The sequence below is a fragment of the Cyprinodon variegatus genome, unplaced genomic scaffold (assembly GCF_000732505.1).
Source record: "Cyprinodon variegatus isolate N-32 unplaced genomic scaffold, C_variegatus-1.0 Scaffold116, whole genome shotgun sequence".
Classification (NCBI taxonomy): Eukaryota; Metazoa; Chordata; class Actinopteri; order Cyprinodontiformes; family Cyprinodontidae; genus Cyprinodon; species Cyprinodon variegatus.
This window is the reverse complement of record NW_015150569.1, coordinates 946516-955077: the sequence shown is the minus strand read 5'-3', so window position 1 is coordinate 955077 and position 8562 is coordinate 946516.

Below are 8562 nucleotides of genomic sequence, written 5' to 3'. Positions count from 1 at the left end.
AGTGTGGTTAAAACACCTGAACCCTAAAAAATGGTCTTTAAGGAGCTTGTAACGTGTATGCATATTTGTTAACTGTAATGTCAACTATAGTTAGACATTTATCTTCTATAATCCAGATGCAAAACAAAGGAACTTATATTTATAAATTAAAATGTATAATTTTTCTAGAGGAAAAATTATAAAGGATGGATGAGTAGTACTGTGCTGCAAACAAGTGGCTGCACACTTTTAAACTTACGCTTTGATGCACCTTCTTGATTCCCTTTGATGGCCTTGAATTTACATCTTCCATTGATTCATCTGAATTTGATCATGGAAACATAAAGTTCAGTTGGATTTTCGTGATATTCATTCATTTACATGTCGCGTAGGCCATAGGTGAAAGATCTCTGAGTGAAGCAGTTCGTCAGGAGCATTAGAGATACAATATGGTGAGTGAGGGGATCAGCAAGAGAGATATTAGAAAAACTGAATAAAAAACACCCTCAACTAGCTATAATATGCCAATCATTATTGGTGTGTTTCATTCTGATGAAAAAATATCTGAATCCTGTGCTGGTTCTTGGCATTTGTTGGTTTTGCCCCAATTCTTTTAGATGTGGACTAGGAAGTCTTTATTATGCATCACGGTAAGACCAGTCATGGATTAATATAAACAGAGGAATATCTTCATGAGATGAACTGTGTTGGAAAAACCTTACCAGAGTTCAGAACTATGGTAGAAAAAACACTGAGGGCTTAAGAGGGCTGTGGACAACAGACGTCCTCAGAGTCTGATTGATTAGAAAAAGTCTGCAGGCTGATGTGGGATCCTGATTGACCCAAACTAAAGAAGACAGAGGCCTTCCCCTTTTACTTACGTAACCACATTATTAAACCTTTACAAAGGTGACCCTAACCAATAGTTACACACTTCATCTTGCCTCTTGAGAGGCTTAATGCATATGCAGCCACCCATATGGGCCACTGCGATTGTTTTTGACAATGTACTAAGACACAAAGAGACTTTGTGCTGACCTACTTTGTAGAATCCAGTGCACCTTATCAGCCGAAATGGGAATAGATCCGATTTTTTTGGATTGAAAGGTACAAAAGAAGATCACAGTGTTCAATTTACCCTTTGTTCAATCATCAAGAAATCCCTGAACTGCTGGAAATTATTTTTGGGACTATCATAAGTCAATCCACCACACCATTAAGCAACTCTTTCGAGACATTTTAGACTTCCAACAACTGAGAAATTAACATTATAAGTGAAGGATGTAAAGCATGATTAATATTCATTGACATTTACAATTAGGATTACCTCTGTGAACTACCTGTCCTATATGTGAGGATATATTTTTTTCTTATTTGGGGGGTGTTCTTTATGTTTAATTCAAATGTGCTTAATTTATTGATGTTTTTATGAAAAAATACGAGTACATACTCTGTTACTAAGTTCCTTAGATATGTTTTTGAGCACATGAGTACATGTAATCTGTCCACCTTAGTATGAGCACATAACACATTCTCAATCAAAGAAAAGCAGTGTTCAAATGTATTTATTTTTATTCTCAACTATATTTCTCCATTCAAATACTGTTTTCTTTGTTTGAAAATGTTTCTTTTCATTACAGTGTAGGTTTTTTATTGAAAATATATTTTTTGATTGAAGCAAACTTTCTTTAAATTGAATGTAAAGAAACAAATATCCCTTCATAATCTACCTTCATAGTTTTGATCCATTAGGAAATCCAGCTAAAATTTCAGAGTGTTTCAAGTGCCACTTTCATGATGCAAGGAGGCATATGCAAATCCACTTTAAAATTTTGTTGTCTAGACAAATGCTCTTTATGAAAATAATAACAGTTTTATTTTTACATCAAAGTTGTCTTTAGTTCTCTTTGTGTTTTTGCTGTTTCAGGTTCCTTAAAATCACTCTAAGTCTAAGCAGACAGTGATTCATAGAAAGTCCTACTAAGCCGTAGAAAATATATTGTAAGGAAAGCTATCTGCTTTTGCCAGGAAAACAGAACATCTTAAATGAAACTCGTGAAAATGGAATCACCATTCTACACAGTGGTGGAACAGAAAGGAAGGAAGAGAAGCAGGGTGGGCGGGATAAAAGAAATGCCCACGAAAGTGCTGACACATCCCTGACAAAAGAGAACAGGGTGTATCACTCAGCACCCCAGACACCAGGGTGGACGAACTGCAAGTCTGTACGTCAGAACCTGCCCAAAGGAACGGGAACCTGGATCTGAGCTTCTGCTGAAAGCAACAGGCGCCAGAAAAGTAGCATTACTATGTAGGCAAGGACAAGAGGGTCAAACACTTGTGTGCACCCACCCAGGCATACATATTTCTACCCCCCAAAAGTATTTCAACCATTTTATCTTTGACATGTTGCATGACAAAAAAAAGATCTCAGGTTTCAACATCATTTTCAAAAAAAAAAATCTGAAAAGGAATACTTTGAATTTTTTTTTTATTCAGCTGGAGGCATCCTTCTTCAGACACCAAGTGATTACTAAATAGAGTCCAGTCTGTGTGTTCTTTAATCTACATTCAAATAAAGCTGAAGCCTCTGAGGTCTCAACATTTTCTTTTTAGAGTGAGCATCAGGACAGAGAAGCTCAGATCAAATCCCATTTACTGTTAAAGTGGACCAGTCAGAGTACTAACAAGGCTTTTTTTGAGAGGAGGTGAAATATAATTTTCGAAGTTCCTGTCAATCTGATCAGGTTAAGGTTGAAATGAATTGCGAACAATTCAGTTCCTTTCTTTTTCTGACACTTATACCAATTTTGTGTTGGTCTTTTCAATAAAATTTAAGTAAAATACATTCTAGTTTACTATTGCAAAGTAACAAAATGTGAAAAATGAAAGGGCTGATATATGTCTAGCAAGAGAAGCTGAACTTATTACTAAACCAAAGTGTATGAATCCCTTGGCTGCATGTGTTTTTTTTTTTTTTTTTTTTTTTTTTACAAGGAGGCCCTGCTTCGCCTGCATCTGTGTGTTTGCACTATAGCAATCAACAGGTTTGACAATCTTAGCTTCTCTGTGGCTTTGTGAGTTTGGCCCCTTTTTTTCTTCCTCTTAGGGGAAATGTCATTGAGGGGGGAGAGTTTTATTACAGCCTATGATACCAGCTGTTTAAATGCTTCCCCTCTCCAAAAGAAGACACCCCTCTTCCTGTCTTCCAGGCATGTCCTTCAGCTTGTGTGCAGACATTATGCAGCTTCTCTGGATTTCAAGGTCCTTCATTTCCAGAGTATGATCCTTGTATGTTATTTTGCTCGGTTAAATCCAAACCAATTAGAACATAACAGTGATGAACTGGTAAAAAGGTTGCAGGTAATTTGTAAATAGATGTGCATTCAAGAGATATGTCCCAGCAAAAACATGCACATAACACATGTCTAACTATCTGTGTGTGAGTGCGTCTTCTCTGATGGCCGCCGACTACACCTCCCTCATCTTTTCACTGCCGCAACAGCTGTCTCTTGTCAGTGTTGCAGCAGCTGAGGACGAAGGGAGGGGTGCAAAGAGAACATTTAACAGCCTTGGTTCTGATCGAGGGGGCTGGAAGTGGGAGTGTAGACTTGGTTAACGGAACATCAGGATCACATTTAGAACTAGGAAAAAAGGCTTGTGGGAATAAGCTCAGGGCGTCGGCTGGGTATGCAGGGGAGGAAGTAAGAGGTCACTGGAGTGTGCCCGCTCATCTGCGTGCATTCTCCCGTGTGTCCATCACAAAGTCTATTGAAAACACTCCTTGTTTGTATTATTTCAGACAGCCTGCAAAGGACAGCGCTGATCTGTCCTCATGCAAGCCTCAGGGTAAAGGTCAGGACCGAAACATGCAGTCGACTACATCAGTGTGACACATAACCTTTGAACCCTCTCTGCCCAGGCCATCTGCCAGCATGAATGCTTTTTAATCTTCTGGGTGGTTAAAATTGATAGAGGGCCTGCAGCAGGAGATACTAGCACAGGATCCTCAGGAGATGTGGGAAAATCATCTCTCAGTTAGACAGAAGAATCGTCGAAGGGAGATAAACACTGAGTGGGTGTTTTTTCTTAATATTATATTTCTAATACCAGTACATACAAAGAAATCAACATAAATTGTTCCCTTAATTTATATTTGTGAAATAAAGGTGAATAATACAGGGAACCACAATTAAACATATGAATTGGGTTTAAGTCGGGTGGTTGCCTGTTCAAGCAGCATTAATGTTCTGCTTGGTTCTTGATGGAAAATGAAACAATTTTCGTTTCCTCCTTAAGCTCTTATCAAGAAGGCCTGTTTAAATTTCATCATTTACCCTTCCCTCATGTGTATAATTGCAGGACTAGAATCTAAAATACCTCTGAGCTCCTCCTCTGTGATTTTAATAACTCCCAAAGAGTTTGAATATATGAACTCATGATTTTACAGGTTGTTCCTATTTTTCAGGCTTCAGAATACCTTTCTTCATCAGTGGAGCATTGATCAATGATCAATGGATAATCAAAAGTTTGGAAAATATCAAGCTACTTTTTTTTTAACTAAAAGATTCTAAGTGACTTGAAAGGATCTCAACTTTTAAACATCTTTAGATATAATAATGTACTTTGATAAGAAAAACTTTTTTTTTTAAAAGCCAACAGATAACTACTAAATTGGAACTGATTGGGGACAGTGTTGCTTTTTAGTGCTGAAATTTTTTCTGGGCTTTCCACACTTTTTGCGGCTTCTTAATGTCTTCAGGACCTCTATCCTGTGCCATTCCACTTTATGACACAAAGTTTAACATATATATCAACTTTTTGGATGCCTTGGGTTGTTGCCAACATCTGTTGTGACTTTCATGCCAGAAACCCCATTTGAACTATATTAACTGAGGAAAAAACCTTGACGTGTTCAGTCCTTTTTTTCCCTGCTGTGTGAGCTGGTTCTCCATTAAGTTTCAAAGGTCTGGTTATAGAATGAGAGGAGGAGTTTACCAGAAAAACTGAGAGGAAAAATTGAAACTGATGACCTATTCCAGGTTTTTACCTGGCAGAGATCAGACTGGCGCTGAGTCCCACATTTACAGGAAAAGCAGAGTTTTAATTTATTCCTAATGCCCCATTAACCAGTGCTTAGCTTTGCTTCTTTTATTATTGCAATAAATCCAGTAAAGGGAACATCTAATCTTTTTTTGCTTTTATTCTAAACACTACATTAGATGATGAAATTAGGTCATGCCTTGTATTGAAAAAGAAAAGAGTGAAATAAGGAAAGCATTCAGCCATTCTAAAGATGAGTTATATAATATTCAGCTTTTAAGTACACAATGGAGTCCAAAGCCTTGAATGTCCACCTTGCATAAAGAGAGTCTATTACTGTCATGTTTCATATATAAACTGCATTTTGCTTTTGAGAAAAAATATATATATATATTTAAAGAAAAAACAACATTAGGCTGTCTTTTTTTTGTTTGGTTTTGTTTGCTCAGAGACAGCATCTGTGGTGCTGCTCAAAAAAGTACACATCAAATGGCTTCCGGTTCATAATGCTCCTGAATGACTATGTCATGCCTATACTATTTTTACTGCGGACGGCCATATCCTCCTTGTAAAATGTGTGAAAAAATATATAAAGCTGTGAGTAAAATTATAAATATCAATAGCTATGTATGCAGAGTTTGACAAATAAAAATTATGGTTCTCCTTATCACAGAGACTTTGAGCTCCATTTAAAACAAAAGGGGGGAAAATGTGCTTGAACACAAGCTTCTACCTCTATAACCCTTTACCTTCAAATACTGTTTACAGAGTCTTGCAGAAATATTAGAGCAGGAAGGTAATTCTCACACACTGACAACCACATTCACTGCTTTCTATTGCTTTTTTATTTTGCATAAATGCAATAGAAAACGTTCTCAAGGTAAAGGATTAGTTTTAATCCTTTCTCCCAGTGGATGCTGTGAAGCATTCACACTATTGAGATCTTTTCTCTTTTCTTATCAACTTTTTCTTGTTTGTATTGACGATACACACAAAAAAGGGATAAATCTTTCATGCATCCACCTGTCGTCCTACAACTGAATATACAGCAACTGCCTGATTCCAACCGAGAACTTCCTGGGAATTTTTTGCCCCTCTCAACACCGGGGGGCATCCTGGGTTTCAAATCTGCTACATATTTTGTGTAAATTATCTTCCCAGGAGTGTCTCTGCTCGAGTATATTTAGTTAGCTTGTAATTCCTAGTGGCAGAAGCCTGTATGAAACCTGATTTGCATTCTTGTTGGATCCCGTTTCTTCTTGCATCGCCTTTAAATTCAGAATAGCAGACGAAGAGCATTGCAAATCTTCAAGGCCTCTGAAGGCAGAGTAAGAGGCGCTGTCTGAAATGCAAAACCTCCGTTTCTGCCTCATGTGTTTAGTCAAGTTGAATGACCATAAGTGTAATCCCAGTCAGCGTCGCAAGAGAGGGGCCCTGTCTCTGCCCTCCATACCACAGAACCGCAAGGAGATGCCAAGCCAACCCACAGCAGGGAGGAGGGGGAGGAAAGGGAATATTATAATGCACACGACTTTTTCCACACAGATACTCTTAAAATGATCTATATCCTATTTGCATTCCAGTCTTTCCTGCTGACACTAATTCAAATATTCTTGTTTTAACCGAGGAAGTGCAGTGTTTGTAATATTTAAGTGGGGCTGCATTGGACCATCTAATCTGACTGCAAAGAAGTTTGGAGTTTTATGCGTCAACGGTATGATTGTAGATGTGGTTGGTTGGGGAAAAACTGAACCATTTCTGCTGGATTTTCAGCTCTTATTCCTTTCCCCAGTAAAAAAAAAAAAAAAAAAAGGACTGGGCACACTAGAATTTTGACTCCATGGTGTTGATTATTTTGTTTTAGTAGAGTTAGGTATATTTCTCTCTCTTTTTAAGTCCTGGTGCAACTTTGTTTCATTTATTTATGATTTTCTGACAGCTCCACTCCAGATTTTCTGCAGCCTGCTCTGACACAGTATGGAAGCCTAGCAGCTTTGTTTTGGAAAACTGCCTCCAGAGGTCAGATCCTCATCCAGTCTGCTGCATATTCTGACACAAGGCCACCAGGGATTTACTCTGGTTATAACTGAGCCATGAGAGAAAATGGGGAGATAAACAGGACACAGAAACAGTGGACAGATGACTTTGAAACTATCTGTACAGAGCCCAATGCTACTGATGCTTTACCTCTGGGGAGATCCATTTCTCTCTGGGTCTATAGATTTAGAGTTAATGTTGAAAATTAGCTGCTCAGTGTAACTTTCATCCATACAATCTACCTGCAATGACCTTTGTTTTAATCTGGCCAACCAAGCTTTTAGTAGAATATTCTTTATCCTTCAACTCATGTTTCCTGTATCAGATAGTGACTGAGTCAAAGTCAAACAATCTGTAAACACTTTAGTTGGGAAGTTGAAAAGGAAGATTATCTGTCTTTTAATCCTTTGGTGTCTTATAAACACAATACCACCAACAGTGAAAAATTATTGAAAAAATTTTTTTTCCTAATAACAGAAACTTTTTTTGATACTCAAATAAGATGCAATTATTTCAAAGGAAAGGGAGGTTTTAGATGAGTAGGTTAAATAAAGATTTTGGAACATATCTCAGTCTGAAAGGTTCCTTTTTAATAAATGTATAAGCCTTAGATTTTAAAGGTATTTCTGTGCTTTTGTTTGCGGATTCCTTATGAAGTAATAAACACGTTGGTCAACAAAATTCTGTTAGACTTAAGCATATTGGACTTTTCAACTGACTCCAGTTTGGACAAATGTGAAATGAAAGTGAATGAAATGTAACTCCTCACTTCCATCTAAAAACACACATTTAAATCAAATATCTACACACAAAGACACATGTAAGATTATTTTTATAAACATTTTCTGATTTAACTTACACCCAAACATTATAGAAATCCCACAAATGTGCACAACTCACTCTATGTTTTCCATGGTCTCTCCCAGAACCTGTAAGTGGTGTCTGGACCCCTGGGAAGCATTTGTCCAAACACCCTGGAGAGAACACTGAAAAGATAGGTAAGTAACCTTTCTAGAACCACAACACTTCTTTTGCACTCACTTTTAACAAACTTTACACTAACATTTGCTGAAGTTTCTAAACAGTAACCCTTGCTTGCTCTAAACATCAATTTTCTTTTCCACAGACAACCACCCCAATTCCTAATGGAGAGCAGCTGTGGAGAGCCTGGAACAAAAGGCTACACGCTAACTATTAAAATACACAATAAATATTAAATAAATATTTTAAAAACCTTTTGTGCAAACTGTTCTTTATGTGCAAATCTATGCTTAAAGTGCAGTGCTACATAAAGTGTCCTAGTGCTAACCAAGCTGGTTTGTAATAAAGTGCAAAGGCCCCTTTAGAGTTAGTGTTGCACCGATACCGATACCAATATCGGACAGTGCCCAGATACTGCCCTAAAATGGTGGTATCGGTATCGGCGAGTACCAACAAATAGGGTTCCGATACCATTTTGAGAGCCATAAGTTTATTCAACTATTGTCAACCACTCCTGGTAGG